Source organism: Strix uralensis, chromosome 3 (assembly GCF_047716275.1).
Source record: "Strix uralensis isolate ZFMK-TIS-50842 chromosome 3, bStrUra1, whole genome shotgun sequence".
Taxonomy (NCBI): domain Eukaryota; kingdom Metazoa; phylum Chordata; class Aves; order Strigiformes; family Strigidae; genus Strix; species Strix uralensis.
The window spans coordinates 107,995,112-108,016,253 of NC_133974.1; the positions used below are offsets into that span (position 1 = coordinate 107,995,112).

At 41.3% G+C, this 21,142-nt stretch overlaps 1 protein-coding gene across 19 annotated transcripts in view; it reads left to right on the forward strand.

Moving 5' to 3' along the window:
• The first annotated feature begins 1,202 nt into the window (after positions 1–1,202).
• Positions 1,203–21,142, forward strand: part of DISP1 (dispatched RND transporter family member 1) — a 96,345-nt gene continuing 76,405 nt past the window's right edge. For 4 of the 19 annotated variants that reach the window (XM_074863804.1, XM_074863790.1, XM_074863803.1 and 1 more), the window contains exons 1-4: positions 1,248–1,351; positions 9,388–9,450; positions 10,865–11,016; positions 11,757–11,820. The gene's annotated coding sequence lies outside the window, so the exon portion shown is untranslated. Of the gene's footprint in view, positions 1,405–4,026; positions 4,418–5,448; positions 5,590–9,387; positions 9,451–10,864; positions 11,017–11,756; positions 11,821–21,142 lie in introns of those variants that run through there. The other 15 variants (XM_074863802.1, XM_074863805.1, XM_074863792.1 and 12 more) reach the window with 14 other exon arrangements.

A 21,142-nucleotide genomic window follows, 5' to 3' on the forward strand; every position in this document is an offset into this window, starting at 1 on the left:
TTATAATGAGCCTTTAATAAAAACCATGTCAAGTGAACCCTAGAGGAAGAACAAGAAAGAAGGGAGGGGGTCAGTGTCTCTGACTCAGGCTGCAAACTGACTTGCAAATCATCGACAGTCTGACCCGGGGTGTTTCACATGCTTCAGAGCGACTCTTAGCCCATTACCCTTGCAACGGGATGAAAGTGTAACAGCTTGTCACATGCAAGGATCACTGCAAATTATCCAATGTCTTATCCTGGTTTTAAAAATTATGGAGATGTACTTTTATTCCAACCGCAAAAGAAAGCGCTCAAAAGTTAGGAAACTCTGTGTCTCTGAGTAACAACGTACCTGTATTTCAGCCCATTCTGTGCACTAAATGAGGTGGAGGTCACTTGGGACAAAATGGTATGCATATGTAATTAAAAACTGAAGCATATGCACAAGATGGCACAATTACGGCTGTAGCAAGCTTTTCCTAGCATTTCAGCACTGGATTTACCCATCTAGATAATATTGTTTTCTATGTGTGATTTTTATATACAGTATTGAAATTTCTTTAAAAGCTTGAGGACAGTGCACTGCATGCAGGGGGATGCTGCAGGGGCCAGAGAAGGGATCTGTGTTACAGCCTGGGCTGAAACCATCCTAGGGCCGCTGTGGCCTGTGTGGTGCCCTGGGTGAGCCTGGGCCCCTCATCACACTCCCCTCCTCCCTGCTCTTCCTGGCCTTTCTGCCACGTACCCTGTCTCTCCTCCATGATGACAGAGACCCTCTGCAACCACCTCAAGTTACAGGGCAGCTGCTGAGAGCGCCAGGTTTAGTTTCTTTACTTAATTCCTCCAGAAAAAAAAAAAAAAAAACACCAGATTTTCCACTGGTAGCATTATGCTCGTTCTCCTTTCGTTACTGTAATTATCTAACACTGAAGAGAATCGTTTCAACCCGAGATACGACCTTCCTTCTGTTTAGATCTCTTTTAAAAACTGTCTGTATGAGGCTGTCATTCTTTGGAGAGTTTTAGAAAGCTTCCCCGACACAACCCCTGCCCGCTCTCAGGGCTTGGGCGCAGGGGGAGGACGGGGACGGGCCCTCTGGCGACCTCCTCGCCCGCACGGCCCTGCGGCCGCGCCACACTCAAGATGGCGGAAGGCAGGCGCCAGACCGGGCGCCGCGCTCAAGATGGCGCCTCTCCCGCCCCCTTCCCCGCCCTCCCGGCGGTGACTTCCGGAGGGAGAGGGCGTCCGTCCCATGGTAACTGCGCCACGGTGGAGACGCCGCCGCCGCGGGGGCTGCTAGCTTCCTGCCGCCACCCGGGCCAACAACAACGGGCAGCCGCCGCCGGGGCTCTGTCGCCGGCAGCCGCCAGGTACGCGCCGCCGGGGGGGCCAGCGGCTCTCCCCGCCCGCCCCCGGCCGTGAGGTGAGAGGAGCCTGCCGGGGGCGGGCGGGCCCCGCGGGGCGGTCTCTCCGCGCCGGCGCTGAGGTGTGCGGCCCCCGCGGCGGGAGGGCGGTACCGGCCGCGTCAGCCGCAGCCGGCTCCGGCGGGCAGCCGGCAGCCCGGCGCGGGCGGCGGCGGGGCCCCTCAGCGCGGCGCGGGCGGCGGGCAGGCGGACGGGCAGCCTGTCTGCCTGCTTGCCGGCTCCCGTCCGCCGGGACGGCTCCCTCCGCCTCCAGCCCCTCCGGGCTGGCGGGCGCGCCGCGGGCCCCCCCACCCCGCCGCCGTGCGGGAGCGGCTCCCCCCCGCCTCCGCTTTGGAGTAGGTCGGGCCGGTGGCTCGGGGGAGGCGGCGGCGGCCCCGGCCCCGTGCTCCGGCTGTAGCGGGGGGAGTAACCCCCTCGCCTGGGAGTAGCGCCCCGGGACCCGTCCCCCCGGGACACCGGCGTCTCCTCCGCGGGGGCGGGAGAGCTCTCGTTGGGGTGGAGGTGTGCGGGTGGTGGGGGTTGCCCTCGCAGCCGCTGGGCAGCCAGCGGTGCCCATGTGTCTTCTGAGCCTTATTTTGAAACATGTACAAATGAAAATTTTTTTAAGTTCACTTTTGAATTTTTGTGTTTATTTTAGTGGGAGCTGGGGCTTTTTTTTTTTTTTTTTTTTAACAAAAAAAGGTGCTTAGGCACCTAACTTTTTTCATTCATTGTGAACTGAAATATGATCAGCCTTTGGTGTGCTTTTGGTCTTTGTTCAGGCACACACTGCTTGTAGTTGCCTAGTTCATTTGTTAGGAGCAAAGACTCTGAGAACACAAGGTGTACAGGCAGTGGTTTCTACAGGGTACTCATATGGCAGCTCCTGACTTCTGCCTGCGCAACCCGTATTCTGACAAGCTGCTTAAGCGTTGCTTCCAGTGGTGGTGGCAAGTGCTGGAGATGCGCTGGGGAGACCATTAAGGCAGAGGTTTGTTCAGAGATGTACATCGTGAGTAGCGCACAAGCCTCTCCGGTTTCTGGATTCGCTGCAGGTGACCAGTGACTGTGTTACCAGCGATGGCATCTGCAGCTATTGCAGCTAGCTATCACTGTACCCCACTTACGGAATGGTTAGCTCCCACGTGAAGGACGGCTCACCTGGTGGTTTCTTCCCATCTTTCTCCTAGTGGAGGAGGAGAGGATATTAGAAGTTTAATTAAAAACACTTCTGTGAGGAAGGCAATAGGACTCTATCTGTGTTCTCAGCCTCTGGATAAGATTGAAAAATATGATTTTGCAGAATGGTTGATGGTTCATGTTGTATGTCAGCAAATGAGAGCCATCTCTTTTCAGGAGAGGGATGAAGAGCTGCAGTTACTCAAAAGTGTGTCTGTAGCATGTGTGTGTTTTAAATGAACAAAAGCAGTCTGATCAGAATTGCAAGTAGCTTCTTATAGAATAACTGATTTAGACAAACCTGTAAAACAGTAACAAACAGGATAAGGCATCCAGATTGTCAGTGGGCTTTATAAATGTGCTCAGCTTTAAAAGTGTTGACTGGTGGAATTGCAGGGGAGTAAAAATGCAACAAAGCAGTTGGGACAGATAGGGACTGGGAGTAAGGTGGGATTTCTTAACTGGGCAAAGGGGTAAGAGCCTTAAGCAAACAGCCTGCAGTGATAGAGGTGGAAGAGATCTAGTGTGAAACAGCCAAGGGGAGGTAACAGACTTTGGAGAGGGGAAGCTAGGAAAACATAAATATGTAAAACACTGGCATTTACACGCTCTTGTGGCAACTACTTAAGTTTGTAATCACTAAACTGTTGACTCAATAATGCTTATAAACATTCATAGTATATTATAATGTTTATAACATTCACAAGTTTATATTTATTTTACATACATTTGCCTTTTACTCTGTGAAATAAGCTTGACTTGTGCTGCTCCGGTTTTTTGGTAGCTCCCAGAAACTGCCACTGGTATTGGCATACTGCTGTGCTGATTGCTGAATGTACAAGTGAACTGAGATGCAAATTACAGATGCAAACAAACATCCAGGGTCTCTTTTTTTTTTTCTTAAGTAATTATCTTTAAATGTTCAAGTAACAAAACACAACAGCCTTTAACATTAGTATTCTATTTAGGAATAAAATGGTTGAACTACACCATGATTGTAGTAGAAGATGTTTTGGGAGTCATTAAATCGAAAGGAAAATCAAATTCTGCAGAAAGATTTATTTCCTCCTTTACAGTGAAGTGAGTAATATCCTGTAGTAATATAATAGCCTAGTTTGAGGACACAGTTATTTTGAGATTAGAAGCTTAAATGTGTACATCAGTTAAAGGCAGATGGATGCTGAAATTGGGACCTGATAACTACAGTGGTGCAAAATATGGAAGACTGCATTAGGATGTGAGACTGCATAACATAACTTGGAAGGGGTTTTTTTTCCCCTTTTGGGGGTGTTGCCTATATATAGGGAAAAAACAGCAAGGATTGGATTTACCTTTTTTTTAACCTGCTTTTGAACTCATTGTAGTGGAGTTAAGGTTGTTTGAAGGTTATATAATGCGATAAATAAGGCTGCAGTGGTGACTTTGCCTTCATGGAACCTGAGCGTCGGTGGCTGGGCTGTCCTCTGTATAGAGCAGTACCTTTGCTTCAGTCTGATTGCCTTGCTTGCTCATTAATGCGTGAGAGGCATCACTTCAGAATGAAGCATGTTCTCTATAGTTTTTAGCAGACAGACTTACAGCATTGCTGAGAAAGTAGGGTTTTTCCCTTCGTGTTTTTTTTCTTACTCCTTCTTTCCAAATCTGCTGCCATTGCAGATTCCCAACTCTGTTGGCGAATGCCATGTAAAACTATTTTTGACTGATCAGAGAATTACTGTAGCAAGAACAAAAGACATTGATGGGGGCAAGCAGTCCCAAGGGGCCTTGAGAAGAAAGAGATGGAATTCAGATTAGTAGCCTCCAAAAAAATCTTGCCGTAGAAGAGGTGAAAAATAAGACTATAAAAGAACAAAGGTAAAAAGAACATGTGAAAACACTTAGTTCTCATAATGTTACCCTTTCCCATGAGGAGGCTTTTTGACTGGCTTTCATAGTAATGTTTCTCATATGTTCACCATAGATTTGAGCAGTAAGCTCTACTTTTCCTCTAAGCCTTTAACAGAGCTGATTGATTTATTAGCTTTGATAGATGTATAGAATTACTTTCAAACTTTGAAATACATAATAAGCACCTCAGATAATTAGCAAGCCTACAACTATCTCTCTTTAAAGTGATCAATGGCATTAATTTGGTTTGGTAACCATGGCTATTTTCTTGTTCAGTGACCATATGGTATTTCTGAGTTTAGTGTGACTTCCTGTGAGCAGTTTTTACAGAGTCAGCTGGGCTTTAGTGTGAAGTGCAGCAAAAATTAAACAGTATGGGAAGGTGTGAAAATGTTCTTATATTAAAAAAAAAAAAAGGAAAAAAACCCCAGGTTGCTTTCACTTTGGTGTAAGAGTGGATTGTAGCATCTAAATCATACATTCAGTGAGACTGTAATGCTAAAATAATCAAAACTTGTAACTACTGCTTCTTTGACCCAAGTTTTTCATGCAAATAACTATTAAGAGAATGGTGTTTTGTTGTAAACAAAATAGTTCTTAGCTTTACCGAAAAAATGAGACCCCTTACATTAAATTATCCTTTTAAGGGGATCTCTTCTTGATGTGTGATACACTAATGTTGTTGTTGCATGTGTCTTGACATTAAAAGAACAGCCACATGAAATTTCCATCTGAATTCTGATTTTTTGAGGCTTGCAGTAGTCAAAAAAAGTGTGAATTTTATCTGTCACATAATTTTTGGATCACCAAATCTAACAAGTCAGGAGCTTTTGAGAAACATTCTAGGCATCAAGGAGCACAGCCCAGCTGAGTTGGTGAAAGCTAGGATAACAGAGGATTCCTTCACTGGGAACCCCTCAGCTGTGTGTGAAGCAATTTTATAAAGGTGAAAGGTGTTGGGTTTTTTAAGCTGACCTTTACTCTCTGCTTATTAATAGTTTAAATTGCTCCATGGGAGATTCTCCAGCATGCAATATTAAGAGAAATAAATCTGGCTGGGAGAGTTGTGGGGAAGGAGAACCAGTATCAGGTGGTGAACCTGGAAGGAAAAGACCTAAAAGTGGAAGCAATCAAGCCAGGTGAGTGGGGCAAGGAAAGAGGTGTTGGGGAAATGGAGTGGGGTGAAGTCAGGGGTTACAGGAGACTAAAGGTTGCTAGTGACTATGTAGGGTAGCATAGACCTCATGAGAATGAGTTTTTCTAGGGGGGTAGGTGGAGGAGAGACAGAGGGAGGAACTGGTTGGTATATAAGCAGCAAAGTGCCACATGAGATTAAGTAGAAATACTTATATATAATTAAGTAGAAAGGAGTGGCAGGCATGAGAAGAACTAGTGACTCTAAGGTGCTGCATGGTCTTGGAGTGTGTAGATGGAGATGAGAATGGGGGCATGCGGAGCCCGTCCCTGTGAAGGGAAACCTGAGTGCTGAGGTGGGGAACTGAGGGGCTTGTATGGAGACAGCTTAAGGCATGAGGCACAAAATGAGAGGAGCTGTACCGGTACCCTCAAGAGGGACGTGGTAGGGTGTCACGCTGGCTGTCCACAGTGGTGCAGAGCCCAGAGTGGCGGTCACAGTGTGCACAGCTTACAGAAGCTGTGAATGGAAACGCTCTTTCTGCCCTTCCTGTTCTTATTCCTCTCCCCATCTTTATTCTCTATGGTAGATGTGAAAAACTTGATTTCTGGTGTGTAGGTATAGTCAGCCTATGACTGGAAATAATGTTAGCTTTCTACATTTATGTCTCTGAAGAAAGGTCTTGCTGTATATCTTAATCTATAGCATTACTGTTTTTGTAGAAACAGAGAAACACAGCATGATAAAACCATTCTTGTGCTGTCTATAGTACAACATAACCCTTGTGCTATGTAACACAAATTAACAAAAAGGACTGAATTAACCCATAACTATTAGCAGATGGATACTGTGTTTTAGTCTTGTATAGTCTCTCCTTGTGAATGAACTTGACATGCAGACAAAATGGGAAGGGGATAGCTCTGGCTTTAATAGGAGGAAATATTTCCCTTGTCATTTGAAAACACCTTCTGGGGTGACGGGTGCATGCCCAGCAATAGCACTTTCTTGTGCAGAGCCATAGTGTTTAGGAATTAAACAACTGTTATTCCTGGATTGTCAAGAATCTCTGCCCCTTCCCCAAGCATTAATTCTTTATCTTCTGTCTTTATGTAACCAAGGTTGGTCAAGGGCTGTAAACAGCCTTGTTTTAGACTTCCTAGTATTTCTCTATGCCGTTGCCATCCTTGCATGTGATAAGACATGCCTGTTGGAGCTGTACCAAGGAGTAAATCTCAAAGGCAGGAAGCTTTATTGCCACAGCTAATACTGTGCTTGTGGCTTGCTTTTGAAAAGTATTGCATTTGCTGTTTTCCCTGAGTGTTTGAAGAGTATATCAGTGAGCATTGTTTTAGGTTGGAATGTTTAAGTACAGCATCATAATCTTCCTGTGACTTGCACCTGCCTGTCTGATCAATGAGTATGCTTTAAAAATATCTTAAATATAAAATGACTAACTTAAGAAATCTGTTCTTTCAATGTGCATACCTTTAAGGCTTCTTTATCAATGTCATATTTAATTGTACGTGTAACATAAGAATTTTTCTATGTTTTAGCTTAGGGAAGATGCATTTGCCACTGATACATGTTCAAGCTGCCTTTTGTGAAGTGCTTGTCTGTGATTAAATATTTATACACAGGATGGAGCATCAGTTGTGAGGTTTTGTAAACACAAAATCCATTCTACCTGGAATGTGAGTGGAATGATACTGCTCAGATTACACTTGTGCTTTGGAGTAGTGCTGGAGTTACAGCTGGGATTTCTGGGGTTTTTGGAGTTCTTTTTTTGTTTTCATTTTTGCGAGGCTTCTTCATTTGTAGTCTTCCGAGTTTTGTGCTTTCCTATTAGTTCTAAGACATGGTAGGTGCTTGCTGTCTGTAGACTTGGACTGAAGATCCTTCTAGACTTGATGTGAACTTAAAAGACTGTCAAACGGGAATTTTCTCCTGTTTGCTGAAAGTAGTTTTTATGCTCAATAATACAGCTGATAGGATCCATTTCTAAAGGTAAAAATATTTAACATTGGAACACGCTCATTGGGCAGCAGTTCTTGGAATTTGCATAAAAACTGGGTGATGTGGAGATGTCTTTGGGTGTGAGCAAGGAAGAGGGGGATTTGGAGAACTAAGTAATTAATTAAAGATTGCTGCAGTTGTGATGTTTTGGGCTTAGAAAATTACAGAGTACTATGCCACATAGTTTGAGTATGTAAGTAAGTTAAAATTTTTTCTTTAATATGTATGCAGTTGAAAATAATTATATAAAGCTGAAGGAAATTTTTGCCTCTTGGAATAAACTTTACTCTAGTCTTAAACATATGTTCTCACTTATTGTTGCTAGCTTCTTTAATACCATAAAAAACTACAGCAGGTATTGCAAGAATTCAGTAACTTAATCTTAACTCTTTGAAGTTAAATCATGTGAAATGTATGTCATGCTGATATCTTTATAAAAACATAATGGAATTAAACCCGAAATCATTATTAAAACTAAAAGTAAGATAACTAATGTAGTTTAGAACTCACTTCTGTGACAGTAAAGTCTAAGATCCTGAGTAGTCCTAGAAAGTTTTTGGGCCTGAATTAGTCATCATGTATTTTCTTTGATGGTGAAAAAGCAAGATTTGTATGAAGAGTTTTAGAGTATAGTATTTGTAAATGTATCATTGCGTAATAATGTTTATACGTTAAGACAGCCGAAAAGTAGTGTTATGGTTGTCTGTGAACTATAACTGGCTTTTTTTATGTGTAACTGCTTAACTGCCGCATCAGTAAACTGTTTTTCTCTACTTAATCTGCTGTCAAGCAAAACCGATTTAAGATCTGCTGTAAACTCAGTACGTTGGCAACTTGTTCTCTGTTAAAAAATGGTGGAGATGGCATTAGTCAGAAAACAATTACTTGCTTTGTAAGTAGTGCTGTTGAGTTATGACTAAGTATATTGATTTGCCTGGCCAACACAAACTCCAGACAGATTTTTTTTTTTTCATGGCCTTTCCACGAGAGGTCACATGGCTGTTTGTTATTGCCTTGGATATGGTTGAGTTCTACAAACCAAACTGCTTTCTGGGAAATCTGAGAGGTTTTTAAATGATTTTTTTGCAAATTGATTTTGGTCACTGATCTGTGACAGATAGATTGGGGGAGGCTTATCACTCTATGCTTAACTTTTCAAAATCTGTTACTTTGTAAAGCTCTTTAACTTCTCTTTGTCATGGCTTTACCAGTAACATATACAATAAAGTTACTGACTTTCAGAAATATATTGATTTCTACTCTCTTTACCATCCAGGCAGGAGAAACTAGCATCTGCTTGCTTGTGCCAAACATGGTTTTGTTGGGTTTTTTTAATTGGCATCTTTTCCTCTAATCCCCAAAGGTGATTTGAATATACTGTTCAGAGTTCCTTTCTGCATTTAGAACTTAGTCTGCTAAATCTGTAAAACCCACAAACTGAAGCTGTAATAATGGGTTTATGAGCCACTGAGGCTTCTTTCTACTTTTGAGGTCCAACAGTAATTTACAGAGCTCCTTCTTGTCTACCCTACCTTTCAGTATTACCCTCTCTCTTTCAGGGAAGGGTCTGGTGGTCACTGACTTACTGTCAGAGGTTCCAAATTAATATTTAGTAAACTGGTAATAGTTGGTCTGAATGATATCCCAAAATGATTATACTGCTTTGTTCTTCAAGGCTTAATGCCAGCTCTGTTAACCCCGTTAAGAGGATGTTCTGTGGTATCTTGTTTGCCTTTACTGGAAACCTATATTCTTATTTGTGTTACAAATTTTCTCCATTGTATTACAGCTCTAAGCAGAATGACTCGGGTGGAGTCGAAAACAAATACAGTAAGTGAAAAGATTGAACAAAGTAAGTATTCTGGTAGCGCTTAATAAGATCTAGTTATCTTTTATGTGTGAGCTGCTTCTGGGTAGTCTTCCATGATTTACTATTTAGTGTAATAAAACATGGGCAAAACCAAGCACTTATGGTTATTGCATGGAGAAGGGCAGGTGGGGGTGGTAGGAACTGATGCAGCAATTTTGTTCTAATGCTCAAATTTTTCTTTTTCACAATTACTTTCTTTCAGTGAATTTAGACTAGCTTCCTGAGAGTCTATCTATAATTAACAGTATCAAGTAGTTTTAGTTACAGATGTGGCTGCCATGTGCAGCAGCTGTGCTCTTACTGTGTGTAATGCTCTAGATTAGGGTGACAGCCCTTGTTGGGAAATACAAATCAGAACTTCCTACTACAGCATACAAGCCCAGTAATGTGGTCTTGCTTTCTGCTTATGTGTTCGTGGCATAAGACTATTCAATTCGCTAAGCCAGCAGAAGACTACTTGCTTAAGTTAGCTTTCTGGTTAGCAAGTTGAATGAACTCAACACGTGGTCAAATGTACACCAGCATGACTGGTACAGCTCAACCAGAATAGGAGGCAAGAGACCTCATTTAGCACTGATGAGGTATTTGGTGATCAGTTGGATCATTTCCATCTGTAACATAAGGCTTTGTTTTACTGGACTATTGATAACTTGAATGTGAGATGCTGCTGGGCTTTTACTAAATTAGGGTGAAGACAACTAATGAAAGAACTGAGTAGTGAAAATATTCTAAGAAATCAATTGGTTGCAACCTTTTTGGAAAAGGTTTGGATGAACCTTTTTTCAGAAATATTTAAAATTTCTGGCTTCCTACTTTCATTAAGTATGGTTTTCTTTCTGTAAAGTTGGTTAAGAGCACATATTGGCTGAGAGTTCTGACACTGAGACAAAGTTAGGTTAAACAATTTTAGAATAAAGAATAAAAGGTAAACATGGTTAAATAGTAGAAATGCATGATACAAAGGAATTGTACTATACAACAAGCTGTTTACATTCGTGTGTTCCTGTCTCTAGAGATGTTTTTCTTCAGGGCTAGCTCTTTCTCTGTATCTGGTCAAGCATGTTTGATACTAAGGGCATCCTTTTATGCTTACTACAATTAAGACAGTGTACTTATACCACATATATATATGGTGATAAGAAGAATAAGGGCTTGGCCTGCTACTAAGTAGAGAAATGTAACATGATGTTGAGAAAACTGTATGGTTAGTGGACTTGTTGCTTCAGATTTATCTTTATTTCAGGATAAGATGCAATTATACCTCTCCCCAGAAACAGAAGTGTAGGAACTTTCCTTAGATAAGGAAAATAATGAAGAATACTTATAAAAGTGCTAATTTGAAAAGCAGATGAAATTCAAACAAGGTTATTTTGCTTCACATGGTTCCTGGTCTCAGAACTGTTATCAGTTTCCATGTAGACAGATGAAGCTCTTTAAAGAGGGGGAGAAGCCAAGCCAGGACCTGTATCTGAGAGGGGCAGGTGGAAGAGAACTGCTAGAGAACTGGAGACTACTTGCAGAAACATTGCAACAAATATGAACTGTTTGGTAAGCTCTTCAAGTAATAAATACAAAGGTGTTAAACATAAATGTGGATTTTCTCAAAATTCACAAGCAGTCAAATCTCCTTTCATGACATGGTATCCAGTCTTGTTTGGATGGAGCAAATACCATCTTGGTTTAATGAACTATTCTAATGCTTTTGTCTGTATGAAAAGCAAAGTTTCTCTAAATACGTTGGTGAAAAACCTTAAATAGTTTCGTGGATCACTGTTAGACCGGAGGATGTCTAGACTGAATGGTCTCTGCAGAGTTCTGTCACTAATTTCAACTTAAGTGAAATGTTAAGACTATGCAATATTAGCAGCAGATGGTACCAAGCCAGGAATTGCTGCAGGTGTGTTGGAAAACATGGTTAGGGTTCAGAATGATTTGAAGAAAGTGGAGAAGCAGTCTGAGGAAGAATATGCCTTTTGGGATAAAGACAAGACTCAAGATCCTCCATTTGTTGATCATCTCAGTACAAGTAGACAACGGGGAAGTAGAGTGAGCTTTGTGCAAAGGAGCTGGGGATGTTGCAGTTAACAAACCAGACGTGGTTCTGTTAACATAGATGTTGCAAACAAGTCAGATGTACTGTGATACATAAGCAGGATAATTTCCCATAAATCACGTGACAGTCCTTCATTCTAGGCTCGGGCATTTCACCTCAGGAAAAGCTAGAGTACTTAGAGTGTAGAAGAAAGTAAAGAGAACAAAGTCTTGAAATGTAATTATTTTATTCACAGAAAGACTTGAACTGTTTTCCTTAAAGAACAGAAGACTACAGGGAGAATGAAGAGTTGTCTTCAGGTGAGATATAAACAAGAAGAGAGCGTTTTTCACTCTAGCCACTTGACTATAGAACCATTGGTAATGTGCTTACACTGCAACAAAGATAATGTAATTGGACACTAGAATTGTGAACCACTGGAACAGATTGCTTGGGAAGACTGGTATTTTCATTTTTAGAGTGCCTTATAAGGCACAGATTAGCTATGTCTAGACTGTGCTTTTCTCCTTCAGTCCTGAGAGGCAGTATTAGCTGATTTATTGAGCTCCTTGTCTACCATTATTTAATAGTATTAGAAAATCCTAGAAGGGTTTCTGGAAAGCAGGGGCATACAAATTAAAAAGATATCAAAGTGGTTAATAGCATTGGGCCCATGTTAATCACTTTCTCACTTTTGTGCTAACAGTCTTGCTATCAAAATTGCACATCTGCATTTCCACTCCTTGCTCTTCAAAGAAGAGTAATATTGCATTGGGGGAGAGGGGGGAACTACTTCTATAAATTTCCTGTCTCATTTCCATTGCATGACTGTAAATATATTCCTGTTGATATACACTTAGTGTATACTGGTGGCTACAAACTTCCAGAATCATCTTTCTTCCCCAGCTTCGTATAAAATTGTTTTGGGAACAAGGGAAAAATTAGACTCTTCAAACCCCATGGAAAGTTTGATACTAGATTCTGAGATTTCAGACTGCTTTGCTCATTACTGCAAGTTAGAATTAAGATAGAAAATAAAACATTCCCTCATTAGCAGATACAAGCCTTTATCTTAAATGCCCTTTTTCCTAAACCTGGCAAACAAGATGCATGAATAAGAGGCAAGTGTAGCCTGGTAGCAGGAGCTTGGGCCTGGGAGACAGAACTGTCAGCATCTTAATCTTAGATATGATGTTGAATTATGTTTTGCTGACGGGCATGTTTAATTACTGGCCCTGTTTTCCACACGTCAGAACATAATGCTGTAAGGATTAATTTTTGTCTGTAGTTACAGAGATGAAAACTCTGACATATATCTCTTTCTGCTTTAAAAGTTAGTATGTAAGCCCAGGGTTTTCATTCATGGATTCTTAGGTTGTGTTTGACAACTGCTACAGTATCTTCACGTTAAAGAACAACCATTTAAAAATTTGGTAGGTTAAAAATACCTATCACGGTAGAATTTACTGTGGTATTTTCCCTGGTCTTCGTATATGGAAAATGCAGCCTCTTGTTTTCTTCCTTTACTTTTTTTCTTCCGCACTACTGTTGAAGATGGCTCCTTTCTCAAAGACTTCAGATGTATAGTATAGTTTGACTCTGTTCATGATTTATAAGGGTACAGAAAGCTGCAGTATTTAAATTTTATTGGCATCCAAGTTCTTTTTACTACTTAGCTTTCCTAAGTGAGGTGGCTACGTCAGTGTAGACTGATTTGACTTTTATCATTGTTATAGCAATACAGCTATCCTATGAATTTCTTTTTTTGATTTAAGTTCCTTAACAGGCTGGGGCCCATGCTAGTATGATGTCATTCTGGTTCAAGAAACCAGCAGTGTTGAATAGTGAGAGGGTGTGTGGGGTCTTTAGGGCAATGAAATACCTTTTTTTTTTTTTTTTTAACTGGTAGCATCAGACTGAAATCCCTGCAGGCTTCTTTCTGCAGGTGTGGGTTTTAAGCTAGGCCTCCACTGACATTTACATTTAAATTTATTATTACAGTGTCACCCTACAGGGTTTATAGTTCCTTCAGTGAATTCTTTGTGAAAGAACTGGCATCATTTTTTAAAAGGTTATGTTGAATTCTCGTTTCCACAGCACAAGTTGCCATGGATATGTCAGGTTCTTAATGTTTGTTTACATAGGAATGAGGTAGGGAAGGTTCATGCTAGCTATTTTCAAATGAATGTTCTGCATCCAAATGATGCTGTTCTCACTGGGAGTTAACTGGCCAGTGAATGTAAATTCTACTGTCTGTTTTGAAAATGGATTAAGTTCGCTTTGGAATGAATTAATGCAGAGATGTTCATGTGTCTGTCTTTACTTTGCACTAGCTTGTCAGTTGCTCAGGTTGCTTTTTGTCCTCTGCAGTAAATTTTGTGTGTCCTGCAGTACTTTGGAGTCCTGTCAATCAGCATGTCAATAGGTAGACAATGTACATGTGTTATTGCAGTGCCCAGGAACTGAGGAATGCAGCATTGCCACTGTAAAACCTGCTGTATTTCATGCATCTTTCATGCACGAAGCAAGGAAAGGTCCTAGACTTCTCATGAGCTGGGAAAAGGGGATGGTGGATTTTGACTGGCTGAGAGCTGACATAACAAGGAAATTAAGCCATAAAACTCCTGCATGCGTAGATCAGATGTCCAGGAGAGGCTAGTTACATAATACAACACTTGAAGTATGTTTCTGGTCAGCTCTCTGCCTTCCAAACCATCTGCTTTGCTCCTTTCTAACTACTCATTTACTTTCTTCCCCTTCCAAAATAAGGATCACAGAGATGAATGTGTTTATATAACCTTTCAAATCTTGATTCAGAAATACTGACCGCTGACTTTCAAGCCCTTGCAAACTACCTGCACAGCACACCAGACTCTGCTCTTGAGTAATCACTAGAAAAAGTATACAATTAAAACGGAAGTCAAATGTTAACTTGCTCCTTCCCCAAGTCACACTGTAACTGGCATGGGCAGGCATGTTTGAAAGCTGAAGAAAATGAGCCCTGTTTTTGTCATAGCGAAGATACAACTAGGCTACGTACTGCTTATGTCTCATTCTAAGCTGTGCAGTCCTTAAGGACAAGGCGAACAACTGTTGCAGGACACATGATTAGTTTTTTGGTCAAAGAAGCCAAAAGTCCAGAGGCAACATAGTGGAAAAGAGCGAAGAGGTGAATGTCCTCGTGTGGAAAGTGAAAGATGAGTAAGGAAGAAAAACGCCTGTTAAAGAAGCAGCTCTGTAAAATATGATGACCACTTTTAATGGGGCAAAAGAAACAATTAGCAACAGTTTTCTTGGTAAAACTGAGCCTTGTGTACATGTTGAGATAAACTTAATTCTGGAACTCCACAGCCACAAAGGCTCTGTCCCCTTCCACTTCATAATCAAAGGCAGGTTTCTTGAGTGGGGGAGAAGCCTGGGCATGATCTGTGTAGCACAATGCTGTGTACCAATGGCTTCCTATGCTATCTCTAATGTCAACCCTGTTTTATCTCACATGTAAACTTTATTAAAGGTATTTTGACAAAAACGTGATAGTCTTATACCTTGTGTGTTCCACAAACCTGAAATGTCTCTATGAAGGAGTGTCTTGTGTGTTTTAAAATGTGTAAATAAAGTACCCTTAGTGTGCTAATTTTAGTGCAGTACATCTGAGCTGAGTTTCCAAATGGAGGTAACAAGATGTTCCATGGGTTTGGTATCCATAGCAATAGCCAGAGAGGTGTCTTTGTGAAGTGATAGGTACAGAGATAGATGTGTTTATAAACTATACCTGTTTAATAGAAGAGCTCTTTCATGGCTTTTATGGATGTAGTGCAGAATATCTCTAGTGATTTGTGCAAGATAAATACCACTTAGCAGCCCCCACCAATAAACATCTTCATTTTCCACTCAGAATCTGAAACACATACTCTCTACTTTCTGTACCTGTTTGAAGATACAGGTTAGTTGGGTCCTTCTTTGTAGTCAAACATCCAGTCATGAGTGTGTCAGGGAGGGAACCTTTATCTTGCAGAACAGCGAGGCAAGCTGTAGTCTAATTTTCTTTGACACAAGTTCAGTTTCTTTGGGAGGAAAGTGGGCATGGATTTGATGACTCTAGTATCATGTCTAAAATTAAATGAAGTTGAGAATTGTCCCACTGGAATTGCTGAAAACCACAGATTTCTAGCTTTGGGTTTTGAGACCTGATACAGTATGGCTCCTTGCTGGCTCTAATGTAGACCATATACCATAAATTTGCAAATTCAGCAGGATGTTATAAAATGGCAGTGCTTGGGGATGAATGCCTTTTGCAGTCTGTGCTTATTTCATTATATTAGGTGTTGTCTTAACAATCCCAAGTTCTGGTAATCGCCAGTGACCAAACACTCTTGCGTTAGTCTGCTTTTATGGCAGTTCAAGCCTACTTTCCAAGTAGATTGCTAGGTAAAAGTCACCTTGTATTTTTTTCTAATCATCCCATATGTCTATTTTCCATACTTGGAAATTGTGCTGTAGGCAGAAAAGCTACTTGGGCTAGTGACAGGGGAAGGAAACCCAAAGCACTATACATCTGCTGGATTACCTCATTTTCCATCAATCCTCTTGGGCTGACCCAACAGTTAGCTTCCAAAGCTGACGCTACCAGCCATCAAGATCCTAAATATTCACAAAGCAATCTCTGTTCAGTGTTTTCAGATTAACCCTTAATGCATGGTGAGAAAATGCCTCAGATGGAGAATGTCAGCAGGGAGGGGGAAGAGATACTAACCCAGAATGCTGTTCTCTTATTCCGAAAGGGATGACTGCTCCTGTGAGTGTGTTGATATGAAGGAAGCTGAGCAGCCACCTTGTTCTTAAGCTATACTTGCCTCTCTGTTGCTGTTCTGGAATAGCTCATGTGATATGAGGTACATTTTGAACTAAATAGCCAAGTGGATGAGGCATTAAAGTGAGAATGCTCAATCTATGGAAAGTGTTAGGTTCTGCTTCACTGGGGAAGACTTAATATTTATCTGTTTTTTTCTTCACAGCATGTTCACATAAAAGATTCTCTATCTCATGCAATAAATTTAGGCTTGCTCTATGAGCCATAAAAATCAGTCTTAATATTCTGAATTTGAGACTTATTTCTTCAGTATTGTTGTTTCTCCATAATCTGCTTTTGATGTGATTATTTTCCTTTGAGAGAGGAATGAATGTGTATTACTGTTTAGTAGATTCACTTTTGAGAAGTTTGTCCCAAACCATAGGTTAGGTTTAAAACTTAAAAGTTCCCCATGGGATGCGGGAGTCTCCTGAGAGCTCATCATTTGCACTTCTGTGTTGCTGTGTGCAAACAGTACTTGGTAGTGGGAACTTCTCTCCAACTGTGTTGTTGCAGAAATTTGTTATTCTTGATCTCTGGGGGTATTGCTTGTTTGATCCACATGCTTTTTATTAATGTTCTGTGCTGAATGCCTGAGAGAAATTAAGATAGGTAGGAATGCTCAGTTTAATAAATGAAGGCATTCTTGTGTGTCTCTAATTTCAAAAGAGGACCTCTTTGCTGGCTAGAGCTATGTATGTGACTGTTCTGTAAGGCTGCCAGGTTTTGAGAAAAATCATACTGAGAAATGGTATTTTTATAGTTAGTTTCTTTAAGGGTGTGGTTGAATTCATATTGCTCAGCCATTTCTCTCTTACATAGTTATTTCTCTTATGTGGATAAATGTTGTGTCTTGATTCTCTCTTAAAGTGGTGAAGAGCAGGTGTGTGGATTTATAAAAGAAAGAGGAATACAGAATTATTCTTACCATACTTTTTCACTCACATTTAAATCGCTGAACTATTTAATCATGCTGGCTGTTGCTTTTAGAGATAGTTTAGCTGAAACTCTGAAAAAGAATTCTTTGCTTCTGGTGCTCTTGATGTGATGTCCATCATCTGTAAACCTCCGAGTTGTGACCAAAGCAGAGACCTAAGGCATTGGATGCCTTTTATGTTGGGTTGGGTTTTTTTGTGAAACCTAAGTATAGTAGTCTAAATATCCCTTTCTCTTGTATTAGTCCTTTCTTCTCCTTTTGGGATTAACAGAAAAAACATTTATCAGTTATTTATTACTAAATTCTATCTTCTAATTTCTGTGCAAGGAACCTCTTAAATAGCAAAATTAATGGAATTACTGTAAGTATGTGATATTTTTGTGAAACTCTGAAATAGGGATATAAAAAGTTACTCTTTTCAGTGTCTTGATACACTAGAAAGAAGGATTTTTACACAGGGAGAGTTCTACTATGTACTTTGGAAAGCATCGCAAGAATGTCAGTGTTCATAAGTAAACTTTGCACTTTCAAATATATCATAGAATACCAGGGTGGAAGGGACCTCAGGGGTTGTCTGGTCTAACCTTTCTTGGCAAAAGCATGGTCTAGATAAGATGACCCATCACCCTATCCAGCTGAATCTTAAAAATGTCCAATGTTGAGGAATCCACCACTTCGCTGGGGAGATTATTCCAGTGGCTGATTGTTCTCATTGTGAAGAATTTTCCTGTTGTGTTCAATCAGAATCTCTCCAGGAGTAACTTGTACCCATTACACCTCATCTTTTTCATGTGGCTCCTTGTAAAAAGTGAGCCTCCATCTTCTTTGTAGCCACCCTTTAATATACTGGAACATGGTGATAAGGTCTCCCTTAAGCCTTCTCTTCTCAAGGCTGAACAAACCTCAGCCTTTTCTCACATGGCAGGCTTCTCAGCCCTTTGATCATCTTTGTGACCCTTCTCTGGACCTTCTCCAGCCTGTCCTCATCTTTTTTGTGTAGCTGGGACCAAAACTGAACACAGTATTCCAGGTGTGACCTGACAAGCGCTGAGTGGAGTGGAATAATGACTTTGTCTCTGCTGGTGATGCCCTTGTTGCAGTCCAGCATCCTGTTGGCTTTCATTGCTGCTGCAGCACACTGACCACTCATACTGAGCTTGTTATCCACCACGACCCCCAGGTCTCTTTCCACAGAGCTGCTCCCCAGCCAGGTAGATCCCAGCCCGTGCTGCACTCCTGGGTTATGTTTTCCCACGTGCAAGACCTTACACTTGTCCTTGTTGAACTTCATAAGGTTCTTGTTAGCCCACTCTTCCAGCCTATCCAGGTCTTCTGCAGGGTGGCTCTCCCTTCTGAAGTGTCCACTTCCCCACTCAGTTTGGTAGCATCAGCAAACTTCAACAGGGTGTACTTGATCCCATCCTCCAGATCACTTATGAAGATATTAAATAGCATTGGGCCCAATATCGATCCCTGGGGGACCCCACTTGTGACAGGTTGCCAGTTTGGAAAGGAGCTATTTACCACCACCCTCTGGGTGTGGCCTGTCAGCCAGTTCCCCACCCACCACACAGACCATTTGTCTAGACCATATCATATCAGTTTCTCTAGGAGTAGGCTGTGGGGAACCGTATCAGAAGCCTTGGAGAAATCCAGGTAGACGATGTCCACTGCTTGCCCCACATCAACTGAGCAGGTTATTTTGTTGTAGAAGGTGATCAGGTTTGTCAAGCATAACCTGCTCTTGGTGAATCTGTGCTGGCTTTTTCCAATCACGTGCTTTATTTGGCTTGTGATAGCCCCCAGGAGGATTTGTTCCATAACTTTCCCAGTGACTGAAGTAAGACTGATGGGCCTATAATTTCCTGTCACTTCAAGAATTTCTTGTAGGTGGGGGTTACGTTAGCCTTCCTCCAGTCTTCTGGGATGTCCCCTGATCTCCATGACTTCTCAAGTCTGATTCATGGAGATGTGCATTGCAGTGACATCAGCCAGCTCTCTTACCACCCTCGGGTGGATAATGTCAGGGTCCATCGATTTGTAGGGGTCACGCTCCTGTAATAGTTCGCATACCAATTCCTCCTTCAGTGATGGTGGGTTTGTGTTTGCATCAACCTGGATTTTTGTTCCCAAGAGCTGGGGCCCAACAGTGCTGGTAAGCACAGAGGTGAAGAAAGTGTTGAGAACCTCTGCCTTTTCAGCGTTGTTGGTGACTAACTCACCTCTCCTGTTTAACAGTGGGACAATATTTTCTTTCTGTTTCTGCATGTTTACATACCTGAAGAACCCTTTCTCATACTTTTTGACAACTCTGGCCAGTTTCAATTCGAGCTGAGCTGTTGCTTTTCTAACTGCATCTCTGCCCACCCTGGCAATGCGCTTGTACTTCCCAGTGGTTACTTGTCCCCCTTCCCATCTCTGGCATGCTTCTCTTGGTTTTGAGCAGACTCGGAAGCTTGCAGTTAAGCTGAGGGGATCTCTTGCTCCATAAAGTGGCAGAGTGTTTAGAACTGATGTTATAAAGCCTACTTCCTGGGTGGTCAGTGATCTATAACCTTTAATTTCTTGCTGTATACCAGTTTTTACATATTTAAGAGAATAAATCATTGATTTTTAAACAACTCACTTTAAACAACTCTCAACTTTTCTTTCTGGGTTGACATTTGTGCGCTTGCTATCACCTCTGAAGCAGGTTATTTGCTCTGTTTTGTATGTTCCTGGCTAAATGGCATGGATATACATTAGGGATGAGTACTGGGAAGTCCCTGCTAGGGATTTCTTAAGTATGTACAACTCTGGAAGTGCACATATGGCTTGCTCACTCTCCTGTCCTAGGAACAGTTGTTACACATGGGCACTGGCATTCTAGCAGATAGAAACTGTTAACTTTTGAGTTATAATGGTCTTGGAAGAGAATGCTGTGCAGTGCAAATATATGTGTATGTATTATAATGACTCATATTTAGCAAAAGACTCTGGCTTGCCTTAATCCTACATAGCTGTTGTTAAACTTTTATTTCTTTTCCCTGATATTTTAGACTTTTTAGCAGCTGTCATTAATCGTGTGGTTGAACAGTTTGAATGCTAGTTGGAAACAGGTGGTGCATGCTTTAAATATCTTGAGATACAGACAATGGTCAACAGTGTTGTAATTGAAAATGTAGATATTTGTGTCAGCCTATGTTCATTTTGTTTCAGCAGAACTTTAATATTCTTTGCTGTGAAGTATGTACAAAATGTTCTAAAATGAATTTAGGGGTAAAACGATGCTCAAACATCATTATAGATTACTAAGCCTGTACAAAACCATCTTAGAATTCGCTGGCTTAATTGTAGAGGGTATGGATTAACCAGCAGCAGAATGTCATGACTCTTAGCTGAAAGACAGCTTTGTATGAAGCATTTCATTTAGTATTCTACGATTCCCACCCAGAATATTCCTGTGTTCACTGAATGTGGCATGTGTATTAACTGAGAGAGACACTTGCATAAGACAGTGAAATCTTTCACAAGCAGACACTTCGGAAGGCTTAAACTTCAGGCAGAATCTGTTATTGTGTACCTTATTTGGGTAGTAAAAACATCCAGTTTGCAATAGCTTATCCTGTAGCATAGCATTAGGTGTGGGTCTTAAACCTGTTTGCAAATTGAACCTTGTAAACCTGCAGCTAAAAGTGCATAGTTTTGGGTGTGCTGTAATTGAAGACTTTAGAGAAGAATCATCAAATTGAGGCAATTAATTGGGCCTCCTTAATTAAATCTGTGGCTCTTATAATTAAATCTTTTTAAAGTATTATCCGTATCTCTGTACAGTGTTCTACTGCCAGTCTATTCAGTTGGGTAAATGAGGTTCGAT